Genomic DNA, 14,921 nt, shown 5'->3' with positions numbered 1-14,921 from the left:
ATGACTTCAATCATTTAAGATGTAATTAGAGATAGGGTCTTGCCCTTATAGGAAGCTTGTACGAACCCAGCTTAATATAAATTCTATTTAATTCTTTGTATTAAATTGGGGAACTTGTTGGCAAATAAAAATAGTTTCGCAGACCAAACGGATGTCATATATTTCTTAGATATAATATTTGAGGTATAGCGCTCTTTCATTTAAACTATAAAAATATGGATTCAGTTTGATTTCATATTTTTCTAAATAATATATACATATTTAAATTAAACATCCTTCTGAAGAGGGTGACGGGATTTCGATTCCTACGACCGACAGCTTCCAACGGGCAACTTTGCCAACCAAAAATAGTGTCGACAGCTTCTGGCGACTCTGTTGGGGACTAGCTTTTCTCTCCATTTAAATCAAGAAATATTATCTTCATACATCGGTTATGTGTTCATGTCCTTTATGAACCAAATTACCTTTATGAACCAAATTACCGAACCAAATTACCCTTCTTTCGTTGGCATGCTTTACCCATTTCTGTCTTGGGAAAGCACAGTAAACTCTTTAAACTTTAGGATCGTCTGTTCGACCACCTTTGAATAGAGGGGTTCAGGAGGCCATTAAGGACTTTTTAATATTCATGTGGGGTCGGACCCCAATCAGTGTGTTTGTTGACTAGTTTCACCTAGGCGTAAGTTCCACCTGGGCACTGCTTGTTATTAAGTTGGTCTCGCACTGGGTCCTGAACTTCACATTTTCTCTTTCGAGTTTGATTTGTTGTTTTGCAAATTAAATCGAATTGTGTCGTACTACGTGTGCTCTTTAGTTCCCCTTATATTAATTAAATATTTCTAATTTCAAACTATTTTTACTAAAATTTTAAACCCTCCATAAATTAAATAAGGACTTACCCGGTCTACAGATTGACCTCTGCTAATTTTAGTGCTTGCACTAGGATTACGAGCTATTGGCCAAATAACTAACCCCAGAGCTTTCTTTTTGAAGTTGATACAATGGAGTGTCCAATGCTCACTTTTTCCTACAACCTACAGATAAGCTGCGACGCCCGCAATGTCACTCCCACCATCAAGTTTGGAGCAGGATTTGAAGATCTCAAGGTCGTTCTCGGGAAAGCCTCGTTCGTCGTAATGAAAGTAGTCGTTCCAAAGGTTCAAGAACTATCTGCTGAGTTTAACCCAAATTGCTCTCAGGATTTTCCTTCTTACAAGAAGGTCAAGACTATTGCCGCTGTTCCCACTGATGCTAAGGGAAAAGAGGTCATGTCTTTGAAGACCCAACTGAAGGATTGGTTGTCTCGCTGTCAGTATTTTAAATAGTATTGAGTTAGAGGACTACACCGTTAACCCAAACCCAAAGGAGAAACCATAACAAGAAGGTTCGAAAGGCTATTAAATCCCAGATTTCTAAGGAAGTACCTGTTGATGAAAATCTTCACCAGGATGAGTCAGCATTGTTGGAGACCTATCCACTTCTGCAAGGCAGTAGGCTCCATCCCTTAATGGACACTAACGAGTACGAGAGGATCCAGAAGATCGCTGCTTTACCATCACTTCATGGACATAGTGAGGAGAGGAAGAAGCCTGCTCCTATCACTCGAGTCAGTTCAGTTTTTCAAAGACTAGCTTCCAAAGAAGGTTGTTCAGTTGGTGAGTTACTCAAATGAGTGGGACGTGCAATAACCCCTCACAACATAAAGAAAGAAATTCTAAGGGACGTCAGAACTGTCAGACGATCTCAGAAATCAACTGAAGCTTTGCCTGCTCGCATTCTCGTTTTGTTCCATTTGGAAAGCAGAGTTGAAATCGCCATAGTTACTACTGATTCCACCCTCGCTAGACCCGCAGGTTGTTGACCAGTCAAGTCACATTTGGGTCCAAGAATTCTACCAATCACCCACCTCAAGGATGTCCTTAAGGTCCTAGAGGAAAAGATGAAGATATTGCCCAATACTGTATCTAGTCTGCACCATGTGGAGCATACTTTTCCTCAATATACTGATGTTCCTACCGAGACACTCCGTCTCAAGACATCACCATCAAAGAAAAAGGTATGGATACCCAAGGTCGTTGTAGCGATATAGTCTAGTGAGCCCACGGGGCAAGATCATGGAATGAAGCCAGGGTTCGAAGTATATGATATTATCGCAGTGATTTCCAGCAAGATGGAGGAGGTCCAGCAGGGTCCTCCAGACCTTAAGACAATCTAAGAATCATTAATTGAAGAAAAGGTTGAAAAGCTCAGGATTGAGGGGATTGAGATTTCCAAGTTGGCCTGAGAACATGGAATTTCCATTGATGATGATAAAGATTTTGACTTTAACGAGTACCTCAAAGAGGATTTCATGGATGTTCATGTCATTGAAACAAGAGCCACGGCATCTACGTGCGACGCTCAACCTCTCGTCGAAGAGAATGCTGTTGATGAGCTGCATAGGGCTATCTGCTTAAGGGATGAGCAAGTCAACCAATTGGAGAAAAGGATGGAAGAGATGGCCGTAGCAATGACCTCCATGGCCACAATTTAAGGACAATCTCAACCCCCACAATTAACCTCTGTAGAACTCAATCAACCGAAGATTATCCTTATCACTGATGAAAAGAGAGAAGTTGCCTCAGCAAACAGGGATGAGCAACTAAAGAAGGATTCTCCATCAAGCGCCTTGCTAGAAAAGGAATTTAATCAAATGGTCGAACAAGTTCAGGAGGCCTTAACCCAATCTAAAGGTGGTGGATTGGTTTTAAAGGGTAGACCTTACCCCTACCCTAAAGGTTTTGTGTCGCCAAACTTTAAGATATTCGACGGGATTGGAAATCACAGGCAACAAATAGCACATTTCCAAGCCAGTTATGGTAATATTGGAGGTAACAAAATCTTGTTTTTCCGTTAGTTTGTCAGTAGCCTGTTAGGAATCGCTTTTGCAAAATCTTGTTTTTCTGTTAGTTTGTCAGTAGCCTGTTAGGAATCGCTTTTGACGGGTATGCCAAATTACCCAACGAATCAGCTAAGACATTTGCCAAGCTAGAACAATTTTTTGTGAAAAGATTTGTCGGAGCACAACATCACGTCTCTATTGGAGATCTCATAATGGAAAAGCAGAAACCCAATAAGACTTAAGTAGACTATATTTTGAGGTGGAGAAACCTTAGCATAAAATTTGAACCTCAGCTGCAGGAACATCACGCAATTGAGATCTTACTCAAGAGCATTCATGGTCCAGTAGCTTTCATGCTCAAAGGGCTCACCATCAAATCCTTCGAGAAGCTACTCAGCAAGGACAGCAGTCTTCCACAAGAAATTAAACATATGGATTCTCATGAGAAATTCAAGGAACCAGAATATTTGAAAAGAAACCAGAAATAGTGGCAACTGTTGATAAAGGAAATCAACCAATGATGATACATGCAGAAAATCCTCGTCAATCATCATCACAACATGCTAAAAAATAAACACAATAATACAGCCAGTCTAGCCAGCGACTGCCTCAGGGAGGATCACATCGAGCAGAGAATAAGAGAATATATTTGGCAGAAAGACAAAAAGTGGTATATTCCTTTAAAGACAAAGTTGTAAGATGTTCAGAAGACTGATGAAGAAGCCTAAGTTCAGATTACTAGATCCAAAGAAACCCAAAGAGGTCAACAAGAAGGATCAACCAAATTATTTCCCGTATCAAAAATTGTTGGGACACACTATAGAAGAATGTTTTGTCTTCAAGGATTGGCTCGAGAAAAATCTCAAGGAAGGGAATATAACGATCTCGAAAGAATATTTAAAAGAACCTGATAAAGGTTCCATAAATATGGTTTCGGCTGAGCCAATCTCTCTGATTGACCCAGATACTAGAAAAGATGGATGGAGTACAGCTTGGAACAAACTCAAGAGGGTCTTGAATCAGATTCAGTATGCATCAAAACAAACTCCCATTCAGAGTCTTCAGCCTGTCAAACCCGAGATGAAGATTTAACCAAAAGATCTGACATCGTTAAAGAAGAAGAAGAAGAAGAAGAACACCTCGAAGACTGATAGCACGGAGGGTAGGATAGGGGCTACCTCTGCTAGATTAGTTATCTCGGATTCAAGGAAGAAAATCCTCAAAATCATGACCTTGTATTACTATCTTTTCACCCCTTCGGGGTATTATGAATATAATGACTAAGATTTCGGCTACGTTCTAACTGTTTCTGTTGATAACAAAATTGATTTTGACCAATCTAGCCTCAATCTCAATTCCCAAAACAATCCTCAAATCGTACTCGAGACCGATGAACTCATTGACAAGACTGAATAAGACATCGACAATATTGCCTACGATAGCACAGGTAGTGAAGAACCAATCCTCGTGCGCCACGATGCATCACTCGACATTAGCTTAGATCTTTCCGACAAATAAGAAACACTGGAAGATTCAACAATGGTACCTCAACAAGTAGAAATTCTAGAAGTAAACTTAAGGAGTGGGAGAGTGTTACCCCTGAGAACAACTCTAGTGGATAAAGGAAAGCAAATAGTAACTCAAGAAGAGCCACCTCCACTAGTGGAAGAAAAATTTAACCAAGAGAAAATTGGAGGATCATACAAAATGGATTACAATGTGCTAGCTCATCTTAGGAAGTTGCTAGCCAAACTAAGCATCTACGATGCTCTAATTCTGTCAAAGGAGATGAGATGAGAGAGTCTATGAGAGAGTCTCTGGTTACAGCTTTGCTTGACCCAGAAATTTGCTTAGCTCAGTTGGCCAGCACATCCTTGGATGAAGTTTGCCAGTTGAAAGAACAGCCTGGGATAATCTTTACAGATGAAGATTTGTTGATCGATGTCGCCGACCATAATAGTCTACTCTATATCTCCGTTAACATCGACAGATTTGTGTTGTCCATAGTTTTAACAGATTTTGGAGCATCACTCAACTTGATGAGCTTACGGACATTGGTCTATTTTCTATTTGGACATTGAAGCTCAAAGCTCAAGAGATTACGACCGATAAAATGATGCTAAGAGGATTCTACTAAAAGGGAGAAAGGGCCCTTAGATCAATTACATTACTTATGAAAATTGGAGAACTAGTAACAACTGCTAAATTCTATATCATCGACGCTGAGATCCCTTTCAATGCTCTACTGGGTCGACCATGTATTCATGAACACAACATGGCTCCATCGTCTCTACATCAATGCATTAAGTACTACAAGGAAGGACAAGAATATTGCATCAAGGGAGATCTACAACCGTTTTCAGTTCATGAAGTTAAAATTTATGAAGATGTCGCTTACTATGCTCCTCCAATGAAAACTCTCTTCTCTCGTGAAATTGTGACAAGTAAAAGTGAAGATTCAGAAAAATTACAATGGCAGGGCCATTCAACTCCGCTTCAACTATCTTCCACCAACCTTCTGCAGCAAGTCAGTGGGGGTTCTTTTAGTTCGTGCACCCGAGGTCGAGGTTGGGGATGTGGACGAGCAAACACCAATTTAATTTTTGAACGGACTAGGTCAACCATCTACATTGGTGATGAAGACAGTTCTGAAGATGAAATAATGATGATGAAATAGAAGAAACCACAATACCACAATACGAGATATCCTTTCCTTAGAAGATACAGAGCAAAGAAAATATGAGAAAATGTTCATTCAAATAAAACACTATGTGAACACTATGACCCTTACTCTGATTCTCCCTCAAAAGGTCGATGTCAAGGAAGTCTGTAGCACTGGTTCAAAGTTGATCAAGTTTTATCATGCTTCTACTTCTGTTAATCTTGAGAATCATGTAAGTTTGGATGAGAATTCTAATGAATTAATGGAATTACCTTTTGGTTACTTTTTGCCTTGTGTTCAAAAGTTAATTCAACATGGACATTTGCCAAAACAAATGCCAAAAGATAAACTACAACTTAATGAAAAATTATGGGATGTCAAAAATCGAACTCCCGACTTAAAAGAGGGTCTCGAATTTGGTACAGTCAAACCAGTCAATGATTCATAATTTTGTATGGTTGTTACTAGTGAATCAGAAGAGGACTGCATTGATATAGAGGATGAATCTACTGATCAGCTAATAGAAGATGCTCTGCCAGAATTTGAAGAAGAAATCAAGTCAACTGTTGATGAATTAAAGGAAATTAACCTCGGGACGGAAGAGTAGCCCCGACTTAAATTTATAAGTTCTCTACTTAACACTTTAGAATTGATTAAACTGTTAAAAAATTCAAAGATTACTTCGCTTGGAGTTATGATGAAATGTTAAGACTGTCAGCAGAGGCTGCAGTTCATAAGCTCGGGGTGGACAAAGATATGACCCAAGTAAAACAAGCTCTCAGAAGAATGCGCCTCGAAATAGAGCAGCAAGTCATTGCCAAGGTGAAGAAGTTAATAGGCACTTATTTTGTAAAAGAAGAACAATACCCACTTGGTTAACTAACATTGTACCTGTTAAGAAGAAAAATGAACAAATACGTATTTGTGTCAACTTCAGGGATTTGAACAAAGCATGTACAAAAAATGAGTTCCCGTTACCGATACCAGAAATGATGGTGGATATCACTTCGACACATGAAATTTCTCCTTCATAGACGGGTCATTGGGGTACAATCAAATCAAGATGGCTCCAGAAGATGCAGCACTTACAGCCTTCAGGACACCTATCAGTATTTTCTACTACACAGTGATGCCGTTTGGATTGAAGAACACTGGAGCAACATATCAACGAGCTATGACAAATATTTTTTATTAGCTCATTAACAACCAAGTGGAATTCTATGTGGATGATTTGTTCATCAATAGTAAACAAAAAATAGACCATTTGTACGATTTGAGGATCATTTTTGAACGGTTACAACGATATGACCTTCAACGATATGACCTTAAAATATATGACCTTAAAATGAATCCCTTAAAGTGCGCCTTTGGCATTACCTCTGGAAAATTTATAGGGATCGTTGTCCGTCATCAGAAAATTAAGATCAACCTGGATAAGATTAAAACTATTTTGGAAATGCCTCCACACAAAATCTTGAAACCACTACGTTCTTTCTAAGGGAAGTTGGCATATCTGAGACGCGTTATTTCTAATCTCTCAAGTAGGTGTCAGCCCTTCTCAGCATTAATTAAAAAGGATGTCAAATTTGTTTGGGAAGAGAAATGTCAGCGGACCTTTGAGAATGTTAAACAGTATTTAATGACACGTCCTATTTTGCAAGCCCCTATCCCAAGGAAACCGTTGATACTTTATAACGCAGCCTTAGATGGCTCTCTTGGAGCCCTATTAGCCCAAGACAATTACTAGGGTAAAGAAAATGCACTACACTACTTGAGTCACGTCTAATACCGATGGAGATAAGGTGTCCACCTATTGAGAAGCATTGTCTAGCTTTGATTTTCGTCGCCCAAAAGCTTAGACATTACATGCTTTCTCATAAGATTACCCTAATTTCAAAAGTTAATTTGTTGCAATATTTGATGACCCAAGCAACACTTTCCTAGCAACTATCAAGATGGTCAATAATTTTATTGCAATTTGATATAACTTTTGTTCCCCTCCGTGTTATCAGAGGAAAGATTTTAGCAGACTTTCTCGCTGCACGCCCACTTCCAGCTGGGTCCCCTCTTAAAGACGAGTTACCAGATGAATAAGTATTACAAATGGAATTCTCCAGCGTGCAATGCTGAGAGATGTACTTTGACGGAGTTTCGTCAGCTAGAAATGACAAAGGATCAGCACAGTTATACCAAACAAAGCAGGAATTGATTTGGTTTTCATCACACCAGATAAGGGTATGTTGAGGTTCTCCTATCACCTGAAGGAGTCATGTACCAACAACGAAGTAAAATATGAAGCCTTAAATACCGGGTTGGAGTTGGCAATCTCGATGGATATAATGAATATTGTTGTCAATGGTGACTACAACTCGTCATCTAATAAGTCGTCGAACGATATAAGATTTTGAAATCAAGGTTAGCAGAATACCATCAGTACACAATGAAGCTGCTGGAGCAAATTTTCAATGTAATTTTCTACCAGATTCCTAGGGGAGATATTGCCCATGTTGATGCTCTAGCAAAACTTGCTAAGGAGCTGACATGTCCCCCGGAGGATTCTGTTGATATTACAGTACAAGGAAGACAAGTTTTGTCTCAAGTCGACCGTCTTGAATCAACCTCGACAATATACACAAGCTTGGAAAAGAAAAAGAAATGATGATTACGATTGTTGATAAAAATGAAGATTGGCGCAAGCCATTAATAGAATATTTGCATACTAGAAATCTGCTAGAGGATAAGTCAGCAGCACAACACCATTAGAAAAAGGGCTATGTCATATGCTCTAATAGGTGATGTCCTCTATAGAATATCATTTGATCAGATGTGGTTGTGATGCCTAAGCAAAGCCGAAGCACAAAGTATTGCCAAAGAAGTACACGTCGGATTGTGTGGCGCTCACCAGTCAGGGCCAAAGATGAAAATGAAGAACAAGAGGCTCAGATATTATTGGCCAACAATGATGTTTGATTGCATGGATACAGCCAGAAGATGACACCAGTGCCAAGTGCATGGGGTGGTCTTGCACCAACCTCCAAATGTGCTACACCCAACAGTCGCCTCGTGGTCATTCGAGTGTTGGGGCACGGACATAATAGGTCCAATAGACCCTCCATCTTCCAAAGGACACAGATTCATACTTGTTGCTACAGATTACTTTTCCAAATGGGCAGAGGTAGTGTCGTTACAAAAGGTTACCACACAACATGTCCTTTAATTCTTCAAGAGCCAAGTCGTCTACCATTTTGGGGTTCTGCGCAGAGTAATCTCCGACAATGGAACAACTTTCAGAAGCACCAAAATCAATAATTTTGTTAAACGGCACGGGATAGACTGGAGATACTCTACAATTTACTATCCTAGGTGAAATGGCCTGGCCGAGGCCTTCAAAAAAATATTGGTATAGATTTTGAGAAGAAACTGGATGAAAACAAAAGAGATTGGCATAATATACTATTAGAAGCTTTGTGGGCCTACCAGACGACATTAAGAACTCCCACTCAATGCACCCTACATGCTCGCTGGGTCTGAGGTCATACTACCGTTAGAAGTTCAGACGCCGTCCCTCAGGGTCGCTGTCGCCTATCACCTGACAACAGAAGAAAGTGCAAAACTCAAACTCGAGGAATTAGAGTCTTGAAGGAAAACGACCAGAAGCACAACAATATTTGGAGTTTTATCAAGTGAAAATAGTACAAGCTCATGAAAAATTGGTCCACCCAAGGACATTCAAAATTGGTGATCTCGTACTTGTGCTCAAAAGGTTATTCTTGCACGTCGTAAGATAGATGGAAAATTTGAGCCAACTTGGGAGGGACCATTTGTCATGGAAAAGGTCAACACAGGAGGAGACTACCAACTAGTAGATTTTCGGGGTGAAAGACCCATGCTGTCAATCAATGGGCGATACCTGAAGACATACCACGCAACTTGATATTGCTTGACATGAAATTTTGAAATTTTGATCGTTCTGGTTATTTATTTGGCCAAACGTCTGTGACCGAGTCTAAATAAATTTGTAATAAAATTAAGCTCAATAAAATAAAAGATTTTTGAAATTACATGCTTTGACTTTCTTCTTTCTACCTTTTAAATTTGATATTCTACTAACTTAAACAAAATGCATACATAAATGAACAATTTTCTCACCAACATAAACTAAAAAATTTTTTAATAAAAGCTTTGTTTTAATAAAAGCTTTGTTTTGTTCTTGTTCCTGCTAAATTTCAGCTCACTGATGTTTTTCTAATCATCTGTAGAGAAAAAATGTCATGCCAGAGGCTAATCTTTGCTTTCAAAGATGGTTTGAACCTCACACTTAATGAGGAAAGGGTGCCACAGGGTGGCACTATAGACATTGACATGGACTTCATTCAAGTTGACATGACTATGAGGTACCTCTGATAGATGTGTTTAGCTGTCAGGAAAAAGAAGTGCTACCATCGCTACTAAGTGTAAACACCAGAGATAATTCCTCACTGAAAAGGAAAAATGTGATAGTACAACATGACCCGATGGAGGGGACTAGTCGCCTACCTTCTATGATAGCTACACCAACCGGAGGCCTGGTCGCTGCCAATGATGAAATACTACCAGATGCACAGTTGTGGAGAACTCGGCGCAAAAATGCCAACCACCAAAAACATAGGGCTTTCTTACGTGAGGAAAGAAGACGCTAGAAAGAGACAGAAAATTTTCTCACCCCTATCCCTGAGGAGAATATCTACGATTCAGGCATGAGAGAGACCTCCTCAAGCCTACATACTATACACGATGAGCTCGGATTCAATACAGAGCCAGAGATACTGCGAGTTTCAGATGTTCTTTGTACGGGTCCTTCTCAAGCCTACATACTATACGCGATGAGCTCGGATTCAATACAGAGCCGGAGATACTGCGAGTTTCAGATGTTCTTTGTACGGGTTGCCCGACATGCAATGTCGAGATACCTACAAGTATACCAGCTACAGGGGCATTTGTGGAGTGCTCGGACTGCAACATCCTCCACTTGGAGGGCTACAGTACTTTGGAGAAGTACGTATCCACTAACGATGGATTTCATACCACTGATCACCCGACGGGGGAGCCGTATATCCCGTTGAATACATAACCGTATATCCCGTTGGATACAGAGCCGTATATCCCGTTGGACACAAAGTCAATGCTCCACTGCAGACAGAGGCAACACCAGCTTGGATTCCCGCTGATACTGAAATGAGGGAGTATCCTCGACACCCGCTGATCTTCTCCACAGAAAAATACTACAAGATGAGTAAAGTAAAAAAAAGGAATTTAAATTCTATGAAAAAGTTTAAGGAAGATTTATCAATATACTAGAAGGCTTAGAGCTACACACTAGGGTCTTCTCCGAAAGTGATGAAAGAAGTATTCTCGACTGCATTTTTGACCTAAGGGACAAAGGTTGAGTGGGCCTTTTGATGGAAAAAGCTTATTCTGAGCCACGAAAATGGACGCGTGGAAAGGGCATGATCACTATACAATGTGGTTGTTGTTACTATTTCACCCAAGACAGACAAGGAAATCCCCGGGGTATTTTGAGGTATGATGAAGTGGACCCACTAACTCCCATGATAAAATGGATGATCAAGAGAATGGTCTGATGGAGCATACTTCTAGCTGACTGTATTCCCAACAGTTGTATCATCAATATATATGAGATGAAGGTGATTGCATACCCCCACATATTGGCCATCACAATTTTGTGAGACCTTTCTGCACGGTCTCTTTCATGAGCAAAAGTAACATTTTATTCGGAAAAGAGATAAACATCATTGGCCCCAGTGAGTTCAGAGGATCCGTGGAGATTCTGCTACCAGTGGGTTCAGTGTTGGTTCTTAAAGGAAATGGAGCAAACATTGTTAAACATTGCATTTCAGGGGTGCGACGCTGTAGGGTGTATGTAACTTTCTGAATGATGGATGACAGAAAAATGTCATATGGATTTCAACCAGATCCGGAGTTGGAAGAACTACTGTCGTACGAGCTATGGGAGGGTTGCACCCCTAAACACATGCAAAGAGAACTCTTGTCCTTAAGTGTGGTTTAGTATGTCAGCTCGATCAGGATCTCACCACACCAGAGATGGACACTCAGGAGACACCATTTTGTACTGCAATTCAATACAACAGATATAATGTCATATGTACCAGATATGCCAAGCTTGTGATATGTACCCAGCATGAGATGTGTTCCAGATGTACTTTAATGCATTCAACATATTGTACCTTTTGAGATTCTGGCCTGCACTCAATCTGTAACACCTATTGAAGCAGATTAATGAAATCTTTTCCATAAATTTTGTCTGTTTGCTCAATTTCCCTTTTGTGCGATGGATAAAAGCCACAGAACTATATGTTGGTTTTGAACTACAATGAATAAAGAACAAAACAATAAATACTTATTAATAAAGTTCAAATAAAACACTCTTTTGAAAATCAATCAACCAACAAAAATTAAATTTTGGAAAACACATTTTGAAAATTAAACATGAAAAAAATCACAAGAAAAGAAAAATAAATTTGTTGAGTTGATTCTCTCGATTTTGGTGTCTCTTACTCTTTGCTCGTGCAGCATGACCGTCCTTGTCTGCACCAAATCTCACAATATTTCATATATTTTCCTCACAAATATTTACCTTTTCACTTGACACATGTCTATGGGTTCAACAACACAAACCCTTTGTAAACTTCAAGTCACATTTTGGAATCAGTCCCTAACTTTCGATTCCCTTATTTCAAGGTCGGTCCCTAACTTTCGATCCTCTTTTGGAAATTTGATCCTTAAATTTTGACTCTCACCTCGGAATCAATCCCTAACTTCTGATTCCCTCTCTTCGAGGTCAGTCCCTAACTTCTGATCCTCTTTTTGAGATTTGATCTTTAAATTTCAATTCTCATTTTGAAATTAGTCCCTAACATTAGTCCCTAATTAGTCCCTAACTTATGATTCCCTCTCTTCTAGGTAGGTCCCTAACTTTCAACTCTCTTTTTGTAGATTTGATCCTTAAATTTCAATTCTCATTTCGAAATCAGTCCCTAACTTCTGATTCCCTCCTTTTGATGTCAGTCCCCAACTTCCGACTATCTTTTTGGAGATTTGATCCTTAAATTTTAATTCTCTTTTCGGAATTGGTCCCTAACTTCTGATTCCCTCGTTTCAATGTCGGTCCCTAACTTCCGATCCTCTTCTTTTGACATAGATCCTTAAAGTTCAATTCTCGTTTTGGAATCAGTCTCTAACTTATGATTCCTTCCTTTCATGGTCGGTCCCCAACTTCCGACTCTCTTTTTGGAGATTTGATCCTTAAATTTCAATTCTCATTTTGGAATCAGTCCCTAACTTTTGATTCCCTCGCTTTAAGGTCGATCTCTATCTTCTGACTCTTTTTTTAAGATTGACACTTAAATTTTGACTCTCATTTCAGAATCAATCCCTAACTTTTGATTCCCTCTCTTCGAGGTGGGTCCCTAACTATCGATCCACTTTTTGAGATTTGATCCTTAAATTTCAATTCTCATTTTGGAATCAGTCCCTAACTTTTGATTCCCTCGCTTTAAGGTCGATCTCTATCTTCTGACTCTTTTTTTAAGATTGACACTTAAATTTTGACTCTCATTTCAGAATCAATCCCTAACTTTTGATTCCCTCTCTTCGAGGTGGGTCCCTAACTATCGATCCTCTTTTTGAGATTTGATCCTTAAATTTCAATTCTCATTTTGGAATTAATCCCTAACTTTTGATTCCCTCATTTCGATGTCGGTCCCTAACTTTCAATCCTCTTTTTTGAGATTAACCCTTAAATTTCAATTCTCGTTTCGGAATCAATCCCTAACTTTTGATTCCCTTATTTCGAGGTCTGTCCCTAACTTCTGATCCTCTTTCTAAGAATGATCCCTAAATTTTAATTCTCATTTCGGAATGAGTCCCTAACTTTTGATTCCCTCATTTTGAGTTCGGTCTCTAACTTCTGACTCTCTTTTTAAGATTAACACTTAAATTTTGGCTCTCACCTTGGGTCAGTAGCTAAATTCTAATTCCCTCCTTTCGAGGTCGGTACCTAAATTAAAACCCTTCTTTTATGGATTGATACCCAAATTTCAACTTTCATCTTGGGGTTAGCACCTATATAATGATTCTCATCCTCTATAAACACCTGAAACTTGATAATTTAAAACCCACTCTTCAATCCTCAGTGAGAGTTTATACTCTTTGATTTTGATCAAATACTCACCTGTCATATTACCTAGCGGAAACAACTAGCACTCAAATTCTACACTCCTTTTTAGGTCTGTTGACTTAGGAGTCTGTATTGATTTTTTTGATCTCATCGGTCAACGTTAATACGCACGGTGTGCTTTTCCCAGCACACTGTACCTATTGGGGGTTCGTTTGTTGACCTCACTTTTGGGTTAATGTTTAGTTTTCCCTCTTTAGTTGCCTAAGGTCTAGCCATAGGATTTTTCTGTTGACTGTTCCTAGAAAACTAGAAAAGGAACCCTCACCATTAGAAACTCTAAACTCCACTTTGCTCAACTTGAAGTTTCATATACTGGTCCTAACCTCTAGCACTTAGTAGGTGGGGTCATTATGAGGGAGCTCAAGATGAGTCCTCATAGGACTGATTGACCTTAGGTTTGACGGTTTGACTTTGGGTGTTGGTCTGGAGCTGGTTCACTCACTTGCACCCACTTGCACTCACTGTCACTCACTATCACCTATATTCACTCGCAATCCTAAAATTCAAAATTGTTGACTTTGACCCCTTGATCTTTGGGAGACTCATGTAGATGGTCCCCTAGACCGACTAGCCCTAGGTTAGGGTTTAGCTAAGACCAGTAGATAGAGGACCAAAATAGGGATTCCATTGGTCCATAGCTCACATATGGTGGTTGGTTTCCCAATTCCATCAAAAATATTCAATTTTACCTTTTACCTCCAAACCTACCCGAATTATATAAACACCCCCAAATCCCAAATTTGGCAAAAAATCCCATTTTAACTAAAAAATACCCAAGTTTGTTCAAAATTCATTTCAAACCATTTCATAATACCCAAAACCACCCAAAATTATCAAAATACCCCCAAAATTGCCAATATTACAAAAAAACCCTTGGCACCCTAAACTTTACCAAAACACCCAAAACCACTCCAAATCTCTCCCAAACCAATTTGGAACCCATAATTGAACCAATTTGACCATTTTGACCAAAATCCCCAAATTGCCTTTAAAGGCTCAATTTTCCCAAATTCACCTCAAATGTCCATCAATTTGGGCCCAATTCCCCTCAATTTCAATTCTAAAATCAAGCTCACCTTTCACATGACCAATCTAAACCAATCCCAATCCTAATTGGCTCA

This window comes from Phalaenopsis equestris, unplaced genomic scaffold (assembly GCF_001263595.1).
Source record: "Phalaenopsis equestris unplaced genomic scaffold, ASM126359v1 Scaffold000838, whole genome shotgun sequence".
Classification (NCBI taxonomy): Eukaryota; Viridiplantae; Streptophyta; class Magnoliopsida; order Asparagales; family Orchidaceae; genus Phalaenopsis; species Phalaenopsis equestris.
The sequence above is the reverse complement of the archived record's forward strand: the minus strand, read 5'-3'. Positions refer to the sequence as shown.